Genomic DNA, 20,891 nt, shown 5'->3' with positions numbered 1-20,891 from the left:
TGTTTGAGATAAAGAAGTCAGGGAGATCTTGTGTGAAGATGACACTCGAGCAGAGACGTGAATGGAATGAGAGAGGGAGGCTGCCAAGATGTGGGGAAAGAGCATTCCCGGAAAGGAGAAATAAAAAGTGCAAAGGTCCTCAAAATGGGATCGTAAACATCCAAACACACGTATAACCTTCAAAGCTGTGACCTTGTGGGCTGGGGAGATGGTGTCTGTCTGCTTATTCTAAGGATGGTACAAAATCTTTTTGGTATCTGGGACACAGAGTTCCTAAAATATGCACTACTTCTCCTTTATGTTGTTCATTGGAGCAAAACATGAAATTCCTCTTTGTTATTAAAAAAATAAGTAAAAGGAACTTAAGGCTCTGAGTCTGGACCCAGGATTATCCAGCTGTGTCCCTCCAGCTCTGTGATGTGCACCACTAAAGAGAAACAACAAGAACACAACTTCTAGATAACGCCACCTGGCAGACTGATGCCACTTGCTGTCGCCACACCCGTGCCCTGGAGAAGGGCTCACGGTGGCCATCTGCATTTAGCTAATCTCATTGTGATTTTCTCTTGGCAGTTTTCTGGACAGCTGACACCTTCGACAGTGATATGAGAAGTAGGCTCCCAAACAGCGCTGTCCAGAGTCCACTCAGAGAAGCCAAGCAAATGGATGAAAGCGTCCTTATCTTCGCTTTTTCTTAGACAAGTTAGACAGAGGTGTGTACGCTGCTGAATAATCTCAGTCAGGGACAGAAAGTCTAGAAGGGCCAAATGGCCAAGAGCTGAAAGGTGTCTCAAGTGGGCCCTCCCCTCAAGGGAGCAGGAAGGACACGGAGTATAGGGGAGAAGGTCGGGAGACAAATGCTCCCAACTCCGTGCATATGGAAGTCCCTGCCATACCCACACTCTGACATCTGCATACAAAAAGCAAAATGCCAAGTGTGTGCACAGTATGGCTGAAATAAATAAGAAAGATAGAAGGGTTTAAAATAACCAAAATAGATTTGGTTAGAGTGATTGGTTGAATTTTTTCTACTAAATTATCTTAATAATTTGCATTAGTTAGAAGTCATAAAGCAAACAAAGTTTGTGCTTTTTAATTTAGGGTTAGCCCTGTTTAGTCTTTCAGCTCCTCTGATCCCTACAGAATCCCCAATGGGCCTTGAGAAGGAAGAATCCAGAGGTGGTTTGCTCAGGCCTGACTCTAACACGTCTCCTGAATTAAAGCCCCATAAAAATACTATTCAGCCTTAAAAAAGAAAGAAAGAAATATTGTCATTTATGACAACATGGATGGATCTGAAGGACATTAGGCTGAGTGAAATAAGCAAGTCACAAAAAGACAAATAGCACCTGATCTAACTTCTATATGGAATCTAAAAAAGTCAAATTCATAAAAGTTAGAGTTGTTACCAAGAGGTGGGAAGGCTGGAGTGGGAAGCTGTTAGTCGAAGGATATAAAATTTCAGTTAGGAAGAATAAGCTCAAGAGCTCTATTGTACGACACAGTGACTATAGTTAATAACAATGTATTGTATGCTTGAAAATTCCTGGGAGAATAGACTTTCAGTGTTCTCACCACAAAGAAATAGTAAGTAGCTGAGACAATACATATGTTAATGAGTTTCATTTAACCATTTCACAATGTATGGAGATTTCAAAACATCATGAATACACCATAATTATATGCCATTTGTATTTGTCATTTTTTTTTTAAAAAGCCTATGAGGTTGAGAATACTCCTGCTTGTTTACCAGGTAGCTCCACACTCAGAAAATATTTATTGAATGAATGGCCAGCATCATATTGTCAGTCACAGCCCAAACTACCAGCCAGGAGAACAAATGCATAGAAGAAGAACCATGCACTGCAGGGAGAAGCAGAGGGTTTTAGAAAATGAGCTCCCAACAAAAATTAGCCAGGTGTGGCGGTGGGCACCTGTAATCCCAGCTACTCGGGAGGCTGAAGCAGGAGAATCACTTGAACCTGGGAGGCGGAGGTTGCAGTGAGCCGAGATTGTGCCAGTGCACTCCAGGCTGGGTGACAGAGCAACATCCTGTCTCGAAAAAAAAAAAAAAAAAAGAGAAAGAAAGAAAAGAAAAGAAAAGAAAGAAAGAGAAAGAAAGAAAGGAAAGAAAGGAGAAAGAAAGAGAAAAGAAAAGAAAAAAAAGGAGCCCCTGAAGGCATTTCTGGAGTCAGCTGAGGAAGGAGGTTCCAGGCAGCTGCTTTGAAGTTTATCCAATGCCTGTGGATTTTTAAGTCCAGGGACAAAAGGGACTGGGGCACAATAACACCTGCCCTCACAGGTTCAAGATGCTTTTAACTAGCATATGTGTTTGCCCTGCCATTTGGAAGCTAAAACAAGTCAGGCAGTGGACCCAGCCCCATGCCCTCACTGACCATCCAACAGTAAAGATGCACACCTGGCACCCTGCATGGGGACATGCAGTTGACAGTTACGGAGGGAGTGCAGAGCCACGCCTCCTCGCTGCCCTTGGGAAAGATCTGGGAGAGAGAAGAGAAGCAAATGATCTCTCTTGACCCTCCAGTCAGATAGCATCTTTCCATCCTCTGGCCTCCCATACTACCATCTAAAGTGTCATCAGGTAGAAGGCAGAGCAGATGTCCTTGGCCCTTCCGGAAGGAAGCATTCAGCTCAGTCTGACAAAGAACTCCCTTGCCGTCAGTGCTCCATGCAGGATGGGCTGCTTCTCGAAGCCAGGTCCCTGTCCCAGCCTTAAGGACCATGTCTGCAATGTGATAGAGGAAAAATCTCCATTTGGAAGAGGCTTGAACCCAATGATCTACCTTTCTAATAACAGGGAGCTGGCATCTATGGCCAACACCAACTGGCCTTCCCCAGCAATGGACCTGGGTACATCATACTCCACTCCAACCTCTGGATTCAAAAGCCTGTGAGTCCTTTGTCCCCTGGCTGTGGAACGGCCTATAATTTATCATGCAAACTTAGGACACTGTTTTTGGGGTTTTGTTTTTTTTTTTAATTTTCTTTTTGAGACAGAGTCTTGCTCTGTCACCCAGGCTGGAGCTCAGTGGCGCCATCTCGGCTCTCACTGCAACCTCTGCTTCCCAGGTTCAAGTGATTTTCCTGCCTCAGCGTCTGGAGTAGCTGGGACTACAGGTGCACCCCACCACACTTGGCTAATTTTTGTATTTTTAGTAGAGATGAGGTTTTGCCATGTTGGCCAGACTGGTCTCAAACTCCTGACCTCAAGTGATCCGCCCAACTTGGCCTCCCAAAGTGCTGGGATTACAGGCATGAGCCACTGCACTGGGCCTTAGGACACTTTTTCAAGTGAAAGATGACAGTAATAATAATAATAGCAGTGGCACAACAGGGCAGATAAGGAGGTATAGTCACCGTGACTAGAGTGCGCTCTTAGCAAAAATGCCCAGACTTATGGTGGGATCTATAATTCTAAACTGCAACATTTATTTTATTCATATTTTTATTTTTAGAGACAGGGTCTTGTTCTACTGCCTTGGCTGTAGTGCAATGGGATGATCACAGCTCACTGTAACCTTGAACTCTGAGCTCAAGAGATCCTCCTGCCTGGCCTCTTGAGTAGCTGAGACTACAGGCTTCAGCCACCGTGCTGGCTAATTTTTGGTAGAGATGGGGGTCTCTCCACGTTGCCCAGGCTAGTCCTGAACTCCTGGCCTCAAGCGATCCTCCCACCTCAGCTTTCCAAAGTGTTGAGATTACAGGCATGAGCCACCGTGCTTGGCCTAAACCACATTTATTAATGTGCTAAAAATCTGCCTGGTGCCATTAAAGACTGAAGCCTTTCAATGAATATAGCAATAAATATAGCAAGGCACTATCACATAAAAACCTGTGGGCTGGGAATTCTGGTGGATATGGACTACTTAATGAGAGTGGGAGCATTATAGAGAAACGGAAGTCCTCTGGTTTGAAGAACAGGAGAGAAGTACTGAGAAAGTGAGAGTGGTAGGGGACAAATCAAATTGTATTTCTTTCTTTTTTTTTTTTTTTTTTGAAATGGAGTTTCACTCTCGTTGCCTAGTCAGGAGTGCAATGGCACCATCTCAGCTCACTGCAACCCCCGCCTCTTGTGTTCAAACGATTCTCCTGCCTCAGCCTCCCGGGTAGCTAGGACTACAGGCACGCGCCACCACACCCAGCTAATTATGTATTTTTAGTAGAGACAGGGTTTCACCACGTTGGTCAGGCCGGTCTTGAACTCCCGACCTCAGGTGATCCGCCCGCCTCAGCCTCCCAAAGTGCTGGGATTACAGGCGTGAGCCACCACGCCCGGCCTCAGAATTGTATTTCTATAGATATTTTTAATCATCCTTAAAATAACACTAAGGAAAACTCAACTCTTCATAAGTATGATTTATTTTGGGGGGCAGTTTGCGGGATGTCTGGAATAAAATTGGGGGAGATAAAGCTCTTACTCTACTGTCGCCTCACAGCACCATCACCAAGCCACACCTCTGTGCTGGCACTGCCTGGATTTACTATGAGCCACCCATGTGACTAAACACATTTCTAAACATCTGACGCTCAGAGTCCTCAGTCTGTAAAGCCAAGCACCCAGAGGCCTTTGCCACTAGCTTTCCGTGTAGCGTGGACCTTCTGTGACCTCACTCTCCTGTTGACCTACAGCAAAACAGCTGACGTCATGCCAAGCCTCGCAGACCTACCAGAGTGATTCATTTAATAATATTTGTAATCTTTGAAAGATGAAGTTGCTCCATAAAAGGGTTAGAAAATAACTGTGACTTTTGTAATGTGTTAACATGCATACCTACGAGTCTCTCCTGTCCAAACAACGTTATAATCGCCTGCTCTCTTACTTTCTTTCGCTGGCTTCTTATTTTTTTTTTCCTCTGGGGCTCCTAAAGTCAGACTCACACTGGAATGGTTTGCAAACTCCCGTCTCTCCTGATTGTGTCCATCTGAATGGAGCCGTCACCAATGTCTTCACAAATGGCATTTCCATTAACATTTCTATTTCTGTCGATTCAGGGCACCTAAAGATTTCCCACCAAGATTTACATCAACTATTTTAAGAACGTGCTTTTAAAAAGCCAATGAGTTTGCTAAGTTTAAATCTGACTTTCTCAAGGGATGCTTAAAAGAAATACACAAAGTTTTTTTAAAAGAACGTTTGTAAGTTCAAAATAACATTCCAAAAGGAGTCACTAGGAAAACATTCAAGGGAAGAGAAAAATTTTTTTTTTGCATTTGTGGCAGACCTGGCTTTATCCTAATGTTCTATGTTTGTTTTTTGACACAGAAAAGTCAAATAGCCGTAAGAGTCACAAAATAATTGAAAGAAAAATGGCTTGGTGCTTCTCATGTCTAGAATATTTATAGCAGAGGGAGGAGCTAGGCTGTGTATATCCATTATTCAACAGGCCAGGTAAAGACAGAAGATTGGCCAATGGCAGCTCAAAGACAAAGCCCTGGGGATTCTCTTAGGTCTTACGGAAGTTGCGTCAGAGCTATTCCTAAACTATGTCAACTGTAACTTTCCATTAGCCTGATGACCCATGATCTACCAATGCCACAACATGACTGGAATGCTCAGACAGTTACCAAATAGGAAGATAAGCCATGGGTGATTATTTCTATAGAAACTTAGAGTTGAAGTGATTGTTCCCGTAAGAGTCTATTAATTAGAATTAGATTTTGCTGCTAAACTAAAAAAACTCTCCTAATAGTGGCCTAATCATAAAAAGAGTCCAGAGGTAGGCAGCCTGTGGCTGGTGTGATGCCTGGTATGGTGACACCAAAGAGTCATCAGGGACCCAGGCTCTGAACTGTATCGTCTGCCAACTTGAGCATGTGGCTTCCATTCTCCAGGTTACTTCATGGTCTCAAATAGCTATTCTCTATCATGGCTATCTATCAGAATGGCACAGTTCAAGTAGGAGGAAAGAGAGAAAGGAGGGAAAGTGTGGTCTCCTCTATTTTAAAGAGATTTCTAGAAGCCCCACACAATACTTCCATTGTGTGGAAGTATTGGCCAGAGCTTGGTCACGTAGCAATTACCAGCCCAAAAAAGATGGGGAGCTGCTAATTTCTAAAAGAACGAAAAAAAAACCTTAAAATGGTAGGTAAGAGTATCTTCCTGTGCTTTCTCCAGAAATAAATAAGAAAAAAAAAGTTCATGTTATAAATCTAATAATAATATATTGTCCTAAATTTACTTTTGCAGGAAAATAAGAAAACCATTAGTTTTCCAGAGAACCCACGCTTACCCTGACATGCTTTCAGCATTCGTCACCAGAGATCCTAAGGTCTCCATAATTAATTCTATATAGAAGAGTTCAAGGGGTAACAGTCTGGTTGGGAGGACAGAAGTTAGGGGGAGTTCGAGGTAGTAAAATTCTTCTTGAAGTTGCATTTGTAAGGCAAGCGTGGTGCCTATGACATGTCCAAAATCTGTTAATTTCAAGAAATATTTCCCAAACTTAGTAATTGCCCCTCCCATGAGGAAGCAGCTTTGCCACAAAAGGTAGTCTTGTGCTGCCAGCTTTCCCCGTGATCCTATAGGATAAATGTTTACAGAGAAGGTGCCACTAACAGAACTGAGCCGTATTCAGACCCCATTCTATAAAGGAGCTGCTTTTTCCTGGCAGCGTGCAAGATTCCTGGCAGGTTCCAAGATCTTGACTGATAATGTTAAGTGGGTCTTCTGGCTTTAACTATTTCTTTTCATTTTAACACAAAATAAGGGTTTCTTTACACCAAAATATATAATAATCAAAATAAAGGGCTTATTTGAGAATAACTGTCCATTATTTATACACTATGGGAGGAACTATGTGCCAGGCACAAAGCTGTTAATTTAAACTATGATCTACCAAAAACTACCAATAACACAGCACTGGTGTTATCTACCACAATGGCTTCAGCAGGCAGGTTGTTGATTCAGTTAACGGGAAGGTGTTTCCATTCTGGTCTTTTCTGCCTCCTCCTCTTAAGCCTAGAGCCATACAACCTCATGCCTACAAACAGGTTTAGGAACCTCCTGAAATCATGTGTTAAGTTCTGTGTATTTGTGTGTTTTCATTGGGAGCAGGATGCTCAGGAGATTCCCAGAGAGGCCTGTGGTTCTTAAAATTGCTGCTGTAACATTGTATATTTCAGCAAATGCGGATCTCCTAAGGAGCAAACACGAAGGTTTGCCTCTTTTCTCCCTGTCTGCCAGGGGACAAGGAGAGGAGGTGTCCTGGGTAGAGAGAAGACCTCGTCTACCTGGTAAACTCCTGTTTAGACTTCTTATTCCAGCACCAAAACTGTCTTTGTAAAGCTTTCTCCCTACTTGTCTGTGAATTCTCTGAAACTCAGAGTGACGTTCCAGATACAGATGAATGAACAGATAGAGCCTCTCCTTTTGGTTGCCAATGTTGCATTATTCACAGATGTACTTCTCTTCTGAGTAAGATTAGTCTTTTCCTTAATTTGGGGTAAATATTAATTGCAGCGCCTGAAGTTGTGGAATGTTTAGGCTTCAAAATACACAATTCTAATTCATTGAACTTTGATCCATCTCTTTCTCTTTTGTCTGTGCAGATTCCAGTGCTGCAACTATATTCAATAAGTGGGCCTTGTTCAAATCCTGAGTACAAATACTGTCTTCTCTTTAACAGGAGCTGTTTCATGCTTCTGCCTTTCTGTAGAAGGAAAACAACGTCCATTCTCAGGCTTATCTGAATCTAGCACCACTTTTCACAAGTTATTTTTGCTTCAAGCTACTTTATGTGGTTCTCTGTTAGTTTCCTATCTCCACCCTCAACAGTAAGGAGATACTAAAAACTGTCCATTTGGTTCCCCTTGTGGGATCTTACTGATTTTTAACTTTGCAATGCTGTCTTGCATATTTTAAATCTGCGTATCGCTAAGACAACTCTCAAGAGCTGATGAATTTTCTCTTCCATGCTGATGAGCCAGCCATGGGAGAGTGGAGGAGTGGGGGAGGAAAGAGTTACTGTCTCAGGAGCTGTGAGTCTGCCTGCCCACAGCGGCGTTTTGGATGAGACTCATTATTTGTGGAAATGGTGTGTTCCACAGGCAAAAATAACTTTTTAAAAAAAGAACATCTCTGCACTCTCCTGAAGTCATCTCAAAATGAATTCAAGATTTCTCATGAAACGGAGAACGCTTTCTGATGGCCTGAATGGTTCCTTGTGTACTTGACCATGCCACGTTAAATCTAATCTAGGTAACATTAGGGTCCAGAAAAAGCTAATAGAGGCTTAATGATGAGGTAATGAGCACAGAGGTCAAGGGTAGGAAACAGGTTTTCTATTTGGAGCCTCATAGCCATGGGAAAATCTCACTTGAGAACCAGAAAGAAGCAGAAAGGAGCAATTGAAGTAGAAGAATATGCTACCCTTCCTTTACCTGATTTTAAATAAAAAAATAAAGTACACCACCTTTTGGATAACAACTTGTGTTCACATGAGGGCCCCTTAAGGAAAAAAGAGAAAAAAGGAAGGAAAGAAAGGGAGAAGGTAAATAGGGGAGAGAACAGGTAAAGGAAGAATTGACAAGATGTCTGAAAAAAATAACCAGGCCGGGCGCAGTGGCTCATGCCTGTAATCCCAATAGTTTGGGAGGCCGAAGCAGGCGAATCACCTGAGGTTGGGAGTTCGAGACCAGCCTGACCAACATGGAGAAACCCCATCTCTACTAAAAACACAAAATTAGCCGGGCATGGTGGCGCATGCCTGTAATACCAGCTACTCGGGAGGCTGAGGCAGAAGAATCGCTTGAACCTGGGAGGCAGAGGTTGCCGTGAGCCGAGATCGCGCCATTGCACTCCAGCCTGGGCACCAAGAGCAAATCTCCATCAAAAAAAAAAAAAAAAAAAAAAAAAAAACCCAGCACTTCTCTGTGCCAGGCACTGTTCTAAGTGCTTTACACTTATTAACTCTTTTACATTATGAGAATTCACAAAGCCCGTACTATTGCCTTCTCTGAAGAAGAAGTAAAGCACAGAGAGGTTAAGTCACTTATCCAAGGTCAACACAGCTAGTATGTAGAGGAACTGGAATTCAGACTGAAGCAGTCAGGCTTCAGAGTCTGTGTCCTTAAAGACAATGTGATGGCAGTTGTGACTGAGGGACTGGGACAGCCAACCTCTCCTGTCCACAGAACCTCTGTTCCAAATCCCATTTAGAGTCCTCAGATCCCCACTGCTCAAATCCTTTCTCTGTACTTTCTACCCATCTGCTCCTGCCTGTACGCTCTCATTAAAGCATTTCTGAATGCCTAGCTTGGTGATCACCTCTCCTCCAGGTATAACCCCTGCCTAAATCCCCTGGTCTATGAGACCTCAAGTCCTGTCCCTATTGGGCCTGACACCCCTTGATGACACCGTCTCCAGTGAACCAGCCAAAGCATTGTTTTTCCACTGACCATGGCACCTGCAACAGCACTTCTGGCCTGTTTTTCACCAATTCATCTCATTTGCATTCCAAGCTGATGGAGTCCCAGGTAGAATGCAGCAAGATGAACATGTCTGAACCTTAATGTCAGCATCCAGGGGTTCGACAGACAGCTACTATGAGAGAATATGCAGAAAGTCACATGAAATTGAGGTACTTATCAGCGGATACGTGTGGGGTGGAGTTGGAGGCTGATGCTGAATGAATTCAGACACTCCTGGTCTCATCGCTGTTGAAAACTAGAAGTCTTAGCAAAGCCAAGAAACTCCCTGGGGCTTAAGTTCTAGCCTTAGTAGAATGACCTTTGCAGATGGAAATAACAGCACACAACTCTTGAATTGACGCATAAATAGCTCCAACCCTGAATATCCTCCTTGATAAACCACATGATACTGGAAATTTTTATTTTGTAAACAATACACTCCAAGCAGATTTCCCTCCACAGGAGTTCTAATCTTTTTTTTTTTTTTTTTTTTTTGAGACAGAGTCTTGCTCTAACGCCCAGGCTGGAGTGCAGTGGCGCGATCTCGGCTCACTGCAAGCTCTGCCTCCTGTGTTCACGCCATTCTCCTGCCTCAGCCTCCCGAGTAGCTGGGACTACAGGCACCCACCACCACGCCCAGCTAATTTTTTGTATTTTTTTTTTTTTAGTAGAGACGGGGTTTCACCATGTTAGCCAGGATGGTCTCGATCTCCTGACCTCGTAATCCACCCGCCTTGGCCTCCCAAAGTGCTGGGATTACAGGCGTGAGCCACCGCGCCCGGCCCCAGGAGTTTTAATCTAATGACAAGGTTTGCCCCTAGTTCAGAGAAGGGGACAGTAGGGAAAGCCCTGGACTTGAGGTTAGTTGCATTGGGAAGTGTAGTGGATACAAGGCTGTAGCTCCCAGAACCGACCAGCTTCTGGGAGTGTTGAGGGCTTCTGGCTCTCAGCTGAATCCTATTCAGAGATTTGCTCTCAGCTAATGAGAATCACCCAAGCTTACATCTTCTTCCTAGGTGCACATCTCTCCAATAACTGGTTCTGGGGATGGGAGAAAAAAAAAAGGCCTGATCTCATCTCCTTAAGGCAGGACAACTCTGAAAGATTATCCCAGATCCAGAGTTCCCTGGGATTCAGGGCCAGAACTAGGGTGAGGTGAGTGAAGAACTTGACTGGGATGCGAAATTTAAGGGAGAACCAAAAAATCTCAATAAACAAGACAAATAAATATTTAAATCAATATTTTAAAAAGTTAATGCAAAAAGTTTATAATAGAGTATTAACATTTTGTGTGTGTGTGTGTGTGTGTGTGTGTGTGTGTGTGTGACAGAGTCTCACTCTGTTGCCAGGCTGGAGTGCAATGGCGTGATCTCCACTCATTGCAACCTCTGATTCCCTGGTTCAAGCAATTCTCGTGCCTCAGCCTCCCGAATAGCTGGGATTACAGGCACACACCACCACGCCCAGCTAATTTTTGTATTTTTAGTAGAGACGGGGTTTCACCATGTTGGCCAAGATGGTCTTGATCTCCTGACCTCATGATCTGCCCACCTTGGCCTCCCAAAGTGCTGGGATTACAGGTGTGAGCCACCATGCCCAGCCCAAAATATTTTATAGGGCTGCAGGCATGGTGGCTTTCTCCTGCAATCTCAGCATCTTTGGAGGCCAAGGAGAGAACATGGCTTGAGAACAGGCATTTGAAACCAGCCTGGGCAACATAGTGAGACTCCATTGCCACAAATTAAAAAGAATCAAATCAAATCAAAAATTGGCTGGGCATGGTGGTGTGTGCCTGTAGTTCCAGCTACTCAGGAGGCCAAAGTTGGAGCATGGCTTGAGCTCAGGAGTTCTAGGCTGCAGTGAGCTGTGGTCGCACCATTGCACTCCAGCCTGAGCAACAGAGTGAGACCCTGTCTAAAAAATTATAATCATAAATTTTTAAAAAATGTTCTAAAGGCAAACCCTGACAGGGTGGAGATTAGGGTGGGGCAAGTGAGGTCAGCCACGTAAATACAGGGTTGGATTTTGTCTTTTATTTGAAATTTTGGTTCTTTGTTCATCATGAATTTTTTTTTACATTAGTTTAAACGTTTGCATACTGCATTAAAATATGTATCTTGGTTACTGAGTTTTCTGGCACCCTGACATTTTGCCCTGAGGCGAGTGCCTAATAGGTCTTACTCTGCTTGAATCTGCTGAGACCTCGATCGGAAACACATCACAGTTTAACTTCTCCTCATGCTCTATCCTGCTTTCCTCAGTCTTTTGTAGGAATTATTTCCAAGCCATTTCCCAGAAAGCCTCCTACCCCCAAACCCAACATTGGCAGAGTCGCTTTTCTAGGGGCCCTCACCGAAGACAGGGAGATGACTTAGTAGTTTAGAAAGTTTATGTTTTAGACAAAGCTACATTTGAAGCTCAGGCCCCTGACCTACCAAAAGTGGGACAAGGCATGCAGTTTCTGAATCTCAATTTTCCTCTATTGTCAAACGAGAAAAGCAATTCCTCCCTCTCATTTAATCCTGGAGTGCTAAGAGGAGTAAATGAGCTATCCCAGGCAAAGAACTCCATTCAGTGGTTTGTAGCAAATAACAGGTGTTCAGGAAATGTTATTATCCCCTCCTGTGTTTCAGCTTTGCCTTTGCTGGAGCCCTAAACAGGCTGAAGTGAAAAGCACCATGACCTGTCACTACAAGACGAGAAGCCTCAGGAGAAGGAAGGAGATCCCCATTCATTGGTTTTGCCGAGTTTCCCGAGCTCCATCCTCCTACAGTTAAATCAACACTCCTTATCCTTAGACTGCTGATAATCTCACCAACCGCTTCCTGGTAAGATCTGTAATGCGTGAGGTCTTCCTTCTTAGTTGTTTGCAAACATCAGTGATTAGGGACAATTAGGGACTGGTGTGCCTGTCATTCTTCTCCTTTCAGCTGAGGAGGAAATCCTCATGCACTGTTATCGGGAGTGAGACTTCATCTGTCAGCTGCAGTCTCAGGAATCCACGGGTTCATTCAGCCGCAACTCCAATCTCACTAACTTTATCTGTGTTCCCCAAATGCCTTAGACTATTTGCTTCCCACTGACAGGGAAACCTGGCATCTCATTTTCTCAATGTCCAGACAAAAATTCTTACATAGCAAGAAACTAGGATAGGTGTTACGGAACGTGGAGAGAACCAGGAAAACCAAATAGAGGACCCTCTTCATGGGGCTTCCAACATGACAATAGGCAAAAGAGAAGAAATATACATGTAAGAGGCAAGCAAAACCCAGAACCATCACTTATGGAGGATGTCCTCATCACCCCTCCTTTGCTGCCTGTCAAAACCGGTGAGGGCTCATATGACACCTTAATTATGAATTAATCTTCGTCCCTCCTACACCAGCACCTCCCCTCACCCCAGTCAGAAGCCATCTCTTTATATTTCCATAGCTTAAAATGCTATTTTTGGTTCTAGATGCTTTGCCTCTAGATTTGGATGCTTGCATCCATATTGTTGTATATTTTTTCCTATCTTTTCCACGATGTTTTTTTTTTAACTTTTAAGTTTAGGGGTCCAAGTGCAGGTTTGTTACATAGGTAAACTTGTGTCATGTCGGTTTGTTGTACAGATTATTTCATCACCAAGGTATTAAGCCTAGTACCCATTAGTTACATCTTTCTTCTCCCACCTCCCACCTTCCAAAAGGCCCCAGTATGTGTTGTACCCCTCTATGTGTCCATGTGTTCTCATCATTTAGCTCCCGCTTGTAAGTGAGAACATGCAGTATCTGGTTTTCTGTCCCTACGTTAGTTTGCTAAGGATGATGGGCTCCAGATTCATCCATGTCCCTGCAAAGGACATGGTCTTTTCCTTTTTTATGGCTGCATAGTATTCCATGGTGTATATGTACCAAATTTGCTTTATTCAGTCTACCATCGATGGGCATTTAGTTTGATTCAGTGTCTTTGCTATTGTGAATAGTGCTGCAATGAACATACGCATGCAGGTGTCTTTATCATAGAATTTTTTATATTCCTTTGGGTATATATCCAGTAATGGGATTGCTGGGTTGAATGGTATTTCTGTCTGTAGGTATTTGAAGGATCACCACACTGTCTTCCACAGTGGCTGAACTAATTTACACTCCCACCAACAGTGTCTAAGCATTCCTTTTTCTCCACAATCTCACCAGTGCCTGTTATTTTTTGACTTTTTAATAATAGCCATTCTAACTGGTGTTAGATGGTATCTCATTGTGGTTTTGATTTGCATTTCTCTAATGACCAGTGATGTTGAGCTTTTTCTCATTTGATTTTCAGCCACGCACATGTCTTTTGAAAAGTGTTCATGTCCTTTGCCCACTTCTTTATGGGGTTGTTTGTTTCTTTCTTGTAAATGTATTTAAGTTCATTATAGATGCTGGATATTAGACCTTTGTCAGATGCATAGTTTGCAAAAATTTTCTCTCATTCTATAGGTTGTCTGTTTACTCTGTTGATAGTTCTTTTGCTATTCCACAATGAAACAGAATTCAAACGTAGATCTGAGTGCTTCCCATACCCTTAATCTTCTCATAATTTGGAATTGCCAGGAAGGCAAGCAGGCACGTAGAACGTTCATTTCCACAGGCAGAATTGCAGGGCGAGATGTGACCCGTGTTCCATGACACGTGTTCTGAGCAGCACAGGGGTCTGCATACAAGTAATTCCTGTTTATCTGCAGCAAGGCAGGCGAGTCATGTGCAGATAATCCAAAAATAGTTTCTAATTTTTCTTGGGATAAATATAAATTTTTGGCAACAGGCACCCCTTTCAAAGTGTGTTTTGATTAGAGTTACACGAAAAGGCATTTTTATTCTCTGAGGATGTGCCAACTAATGGGCAGAAGGGAACTAAGAAGAGTGCCAGCCTGATCTCCCTTCTCTCCTCCAATAAAAGGGCTGTGTACAGTCTACAGAGCCGCTGGTGAAAGACTTGGGGTGGAAATATGGCACCTGGGCTCCGGCTGACTCTCCACCACTCTCGAATGCAAAACCCAACTCAACACTCCTCTTTTTACTGATGAGGAACTAAGATCGGGTTGTGAGGTGTCTTGGCCAAGGTCACATGGCAAAGTAGTAGAGAAGCGGAATTCAGAATCTAGGTCCCTTAACCTCCTCTTTTTTCAATATAAATTCTCCTTTCTGATTTTAATGTCAGACAGCTCCAAAGTCAGTAATGGCCAGGAGCTGAGACAAACAGGTGTTTGCATATAATTCAAAGTATGGACCCAAAATATGAGAGACAGAAAATGGTAGGTGGGCAAATCTGTTCTAAACCCAGAAGCTGGGCTTCCATGAATACCTCTCTTCTGACAACTCATTAGGAACCTGGAGACAGTAGAAAGGCAATTTGTGCAGAGTAGACGGAGCTGAACCATGGGGGCAGGCAGACCTGTGTGATTGTGGACACATTATTTAAACTCTCTTGGCTTTTTCTCAACTGCAAAATTCAATTACTGTGAGAATTCATGGTGTGCATAGAGGCATCTGGCCTAGAAAAGCCTCATTGCAAATGGATGGTCTTGTTCCTGTGGCTCAATGCAAACAAATGGTCAGATTCAGTCCCTGTGGCTGAATCTGGCTCCTGTTGAGTGAATTATTGATGAGATTTATTGATTTGGTGATTTACTGGCAGGTCTCCAAAGTATCTGCCTTCTAAACAAACACAATAGATGGAAGAGAAATCAATATATTAGCATGGAAAGGAAAATAAGATCTATCCTTCCTGCCCCTCAAACTCAAAACCTATACTCTTCTGCCCCACAGTCAGATGTAACAGTGGAAATTGTGACATAGTGGGCAGGGAATGTATGAAAGGAAAGAAGCAGGAAAATGAAGCAACCCTGGGGACTCCTGTTCTGAGTGCCCAGGCTCAGGTAGACCAGGGTTGACCAAAGTTGCCCAGCCAGTACAAAGAGGAGAGTCATTCTGCCCAGAAAACACAAACCAGTGAGCACTCATGTTTCTACCTTTAAGATGTGACCCGAGAAGGCCAAAAGTTTGCTATTCGCATGTTCTTTAACTGTCATTTATTTGACTTTAGTTGAGACTTACAAATGATCAGACAAGATTTAGTAACCCCATTTTATAGATAAGGAAACTGAGGCTCAAGGAGGTGAAATAACTTCTCCAGGTGTACACAGCATGTAATGGTAGAGCTGCTATTAGAACCTGCTTTACTATAAGGAACCATTCATATGCCTCGTAACTGCTTTAGGACAGAAGCTGTATCTCATTCATCTTTGCATCCTTACTGTCTAGCAGACAACAGGGCTTTGGTAAGCAGTTACTGAAGGAATTAATCTCTTATGTATTGTGCTACCATGCATGTATTTGAGTAAGTCCAGTGTTATAAATCTTCTTTTGATCTCACAGAGCATATTACCTCAGAAAATCTCTGTGATCACAAACTGAGCCAAGAATAAGTTAGACAAATATTTATTTAGCCATATTAAAGACAGTCTTTCCATACAAATGTTCTTACATAATTATAATTTATCAATCATTTAAAAATCAATTGTAAGCCTGGTATTAAACAAAATCAAGAGGCCTGGCTGAATTATAATTCTTTGTGAAAAACTGAAGTTGCTTCATCCAGAGGCCTTTTTTGCATAGTGAGATACATTTGACATAATTAGGTGGGAACCTGACAAGGAGTTGAATCAACTGGGGTGTTTTTGGAATTAAAGATGCCAATTTCAGAATTTCATCTGTGAACAGTCCATGATTTCATAGTTTTCTAAGATAGCATATTTTGGACAAAGGCAGTTCTTTGTGGCCAAAAAAGGTCTTTTGTTCCTTATCTGAAGATAACTCTGTCTGTCCATCATCTTTGAGCCCTTCACCCTTGAATTGTATTTGCACCTATGTGTGATTCTTTACACTGCTCCATTCTCTTACCTGCCTCACTGTCTATGAACGCAAGCCTCTAGGAGCAAGTGTGGGAAGACGAGGGGGAGAAAGGGATCGGCAGTGTTGCAGCATGAAACAGCTGACCTGGCCCTTGAGCATGGGATCTTTAACCCCATCACTAAACACGCAAGTTGATAAGTAGGATGTAGTTTCGTTTCCTGATTCTATGCCATTCTGTGAAGAATTAGAAAAGTCCCTGATTGACATTCTAGGAAAAGGGGGAAGGTGGAAAATGAGAAGGTACCGAACCATCAGAATCGTTTGAGGGGTATATTAGTTTGCTAGGGTTGCCATAACAATGTATTGCAGAGTGGGTGGCTCAAAAAACGAATTGGTTTTTTCATGGTTCTGGAGGCTTCAAATGCAAGATCAAGACATCAGCAGGATTGGTGTCTCCTGAGGCCTCTCTCCTTGGCTTGCAGATGGTCACCTTCTCACTGTGTCCTCACATGGTCTTTCCTCTGTGTATGTGCAACCCTGGTGACTCTGTATGTCCAAATTTCCTCTTCTTATAAGGACACCAGTCAGGTTGGAGTAGGGACTTAATACAATGACCTTAACAGCTTCATTTTAACTTAATTACCTCTTTAAAGGCCCTGTCTCCAAATACAGTCATATTCTGATACACCAGGGGTTAAGACTTCAACATATGAATTTGGAGAGGGGGCACAATGCAGCCCAGAACAGGAAGGAAGCATCAAAAATACCAAAATCAAGCTTCAACTTCAGCACAAATTTTCTCAAGACATATTTAGACATTGGACATGGGAAAATGGAAAGCTAACTATGTTTTCTATGAGCAGTCATATGCTGGTAAATGTTTAACAAGCATCAGTCAGTGGCGGAGCAGGGAGCCATGATTTGTAGTGTTTGCCAATTTCAATGGTGTAAATACTCCCACCACCATCTATTTTCAGTTAGCAATGTGGTGTCACTGAACACAGAGTTGGGAACGCAGATTCACAGAGATTGAAGCAGTTGAATCTCACAGACCAGTGGGAGCTAGCTCCAGCATACCTGCTGATAATTAAAATGCAGAGTGATGTCATGGTGCCCTGGCCTGGCTCCCCCTTCCCACAGATGCCTCTAGTGTGAAGTCTCCACCTATTCTCTACAAGATACTGGATCTCTAATCTGGCAAACTAAAGATCTATAAATCTAAACATTTCCCCTTTCCCTTCATTTGGACCTGAAATATTTAAGTACCAATACTCAAAATCCTTGATAGAGCCCATCTCATCTCTGAATACTGGACAAGTAATCTGTTCAAGTGATTGTGAAGCAAAGCAGCAGGATGTCAAAATATTCATCAATCCTCAAAAAGGGAACTGATCTGATAAATCAAAGAAAATTACCCCCATTTTAATAACAGTTATTAAAATAATCACGGGAAACTTTATTTCTAATACATATTTTCAAAACTATTCAGGAAGATTTTACATTTATAAAAATGGTCCCATAAAGGAAGCAATCTGACATCAGAAAGTATTTATTAGCAATTTAAAAATGACAGATACCTTTTAAAGTGCAGTATATAGCAAATGGATTCTGTCTAAAGTGGAATAATTTAATTACAGTGCAAGTTCAAAAAGTTTCCCTATAATTTGGCATATGAGATAAACATGATAAGGTAATAAGAAGATGAGGAACCCAAGGAGAATGATCCAGAAGATCTAGTAGTTATGTGCAATAAGAATTCCTGAGAGATCAGAGTACTCAAAAGATTAACAGTCAAAGAAATAGAAGAAAATTATTCCTGAACTAATAAAGACATGAATCTTCAGTGTAAAGGATTCACCAAGTATTACACAATGAATGAACTGAAACACACATCCAGACATCTTTTGTTTCCCCCTTTTTTTTTAAATTCAAGTTTTAGGGAGAAAATAAATCCCACAAGCATCCAAGTATGTTTAATATTTACCCACAAAAGAAAAAAGTCAATTCCACATCAAACTTCTTCTTCACAATACAAACACCGGAAGTCAACTCTACAAATTTTAGATAAGAACAAGCCATGGCAGAGGGAGATGCTCTCAGACATGCAGAGACTTTCAATCTTCACCAGTACATCAATTCCTGCAAAATAGACCAGAGAAGGTGCTTCCTGCAAAATAAACAGGTAAGCAAAAACTAAAAAGATAATGCAAGATTGAAGAAGTCAAAGTGTAAATAAGAACAGTGATATTTAGACTAGAGGGAAGTTTCATGTTTTTTGTTAAAATGCTTTTGAAACGCAATGCAAATGTAAGGACAATCCTTGCCAAAAATACTGTATAATGGAAAAATAAATTTTTAAAGGCTAATTATTTTCATCTGGATTTAATATTCTTGGTCATTTCAATACACTTAAGAGACATCATTAACCAATTCCTTCAAAATGTAACTCATATCTCACCTCTGTTCCCCATTCTTATTTCCAACACCCCAGTACAATCCCTCATTACATTTCAGCTAAATTACAAAGATAATTTCCTGACTTCTCTCCCAGTCTCCAGTTTTACACACTTCAATCCACCCTGCACAGATTAATCTTCTTAGAACACTATTTTTAGTATGTCATTTGTTGGCTCAAAATGTATATACAAGATGAAATTCAAACTTGCCAGCTTGTTATTCAAAGCCCTCTAAAATCTGCCATGATCCTACCTTTATTTACAGGCTTATGCTGTACTCCTTCTCAAAATGAACTCTCCATTCCAATACTGTCTACCTTTCCAATAGCCCTGAAACATTTTTTTTTTTTTTTTTTTTTTTGAGAGGGAGTGTCACTCTGTTACCAGGCTGGAGTGCAATGGCACAATCTTGGCTCACTGCAACCTCTGCCTCCCGGGTTCAAGCGATTCTCCTGCCTCAGCCTCCCAAGTAGCTGGGATTACAGACGCACGCCACCATGCCCAGCTTATTTTTGTATTTTTCGTAGAGACAGGGTTTCACCATGTTGGCCAGGATGGACTCGATCTCTTGACCTCATGATCCGCCTGCCTCGGCCTCCCAAAGTGCTGGGATTATAGGCATGAAACATATTTTAATCATTTCACCTTCTGTATCTTTCTGTGTACACACCTGAAACCTCGTTTCACCTCCTTCCATTTCTACCTTCCCTGCTGCAACCTCCAGTTTCAATAAGTCATTCCTTTCTCCTCTTTAAATGTGGTCTAGCCCAGTCCACAAATAAATTTTCCCCTTCAGAATATCCAAGGAATTAGGTGTTGTATTCTGTCTAATACTTAATCAATAAATCCTACCTTTTATCATTATTTGCCATATGTCATCAAAGTTCACACAATTATTGTGAGATAAACCATTATTTTATGTAAGACTAAAAAAGAAAAAAAAACCTTTGCAAAGTACAGTGTGACATTCCATTGGTTTTAAGAGGCTTTAGTTTTTTTAGTGATAGTAAAAGATGAAAATATGTGCATTTCAGGTTCCATAAGACACAGTAGGTATTACATCTATTCCTCTGTTCACTCACTAAATATTTCTTTGTTGCCTACCATGTGCTCAGCACTGTTCAGATTGTATTAGCAAACAAGGCTGACAAGGGCCCTGCACTCAAGTTCATATTCTGCTGAAAAAAAATGACTTTTACCAGCTCCTCCCCATGGATTGTAAGATCTTCAGAGACAAAGCACAAATAATGTCTTGGACTTTATCACCCACAGAATGCAACATCTCTCTGTTTTGCACATAGTAAACACCCTAAATATTTAGTGAGTGAGACAACGAATGAGAAAAGGGGACACAGGATATATATACACTGTATTCTAAACTCAGGCACGGGAGAATATACAATTTGTTAAAAGTAGTTAGATTGTAGGCCTTTCAATATGAATGCCTTTACACCACTTCATAAAACAGGAAGGAAGAAAAAGTTTCAACACAGGTGGGTTGAAGCAGTCCTGTTACATAGATGTGACTGCGGGAGGCCTCAAGGAGTCTCTGAGTGAATCAAATGAATACAGAGAATTATAATTAGTGCATTATTCGCATTGATTTATGAAATTACTTTCTTCCCAGTTAATTAAAATAGAAAACCAACAGTCCCTTGTCATTGGCTGTCTTAAGATTTCTGGTTTTTTACTGTTGATGAGCCTAGAGTCCGTGATGTCTAGAAATTAGCCTTGTTCTTGGGAATTCAATCAGTGGGGTGGTTAGTGGACAAGCAGAAGTGAGCTGCCTAGGCAGGAGTGGGTGCAGACTGTCACCCCGCAGTCACATCTCAATGCAGTTTTGTTTGTCTCCCTTTCAACATTATTCAGGAATTTGAAGCTTCTTGAGATTGCAGGATGTATCCCTTGAAAACAGCAAGGGCATATTGTGAGTTTTGATTAGCTGGGGTTCCTCATTCTGGAAATTCATCCTCTTTGAACACACTCCTTGGAGAACTGGGTGAAAGGAGAAACTCTTAGGCTGCTGTTGGTGCTCATTCCTTAAAGCGCTAATATCCAGAATCTACAAAGAACTTAAACAAATTTACAAGAAAAAATGAAACAACCCCATCACAAAGTGGGCAAAGGATAT

The 20,891-nt window shown here is 42.0% G+C and overlaps 1 protein-coding gene across 1 annotated transcript in view; it reads left to right on the top strand.

Annotated features, from left to right (window-relative positions):
• Positions 1–12,155: 12,155 nt before the first annotated feature.
• MYOCD (myocardin) overlaps positions 12,156–20,891 on the top strand; it is a 130,012-nt gene continuing 121,276 nt past the window's right edge. The window contains exon 1 of the mRNA XM_063628314.1: positions 12,156–12,257. The gene's annotated coding sequence lies outside the window, so the exon portion shown is untranslated. The remainder of the gene's footprint in view (positions 12,258–20,891) is intronic.

The sequence above is a fragment of the Symphalangus syndactylus genome, chromosome 20 (assembly GCF_028878055.3).
Source record: "Symphalangus syndactylus isolate Jambi chromosome 20, NHGRI_mSymSyn1-v2.1_pri, whole genome shotgun sequence".
NCBI lineage: Eukaryota > Metazoa > Chordata > Mammalia > Primates > Hylobatidae > Symphalangus > Symphalangus syndactylus.
This window is presented reverse-complemented; position numbering and strand designations above follow the sequence as displayed.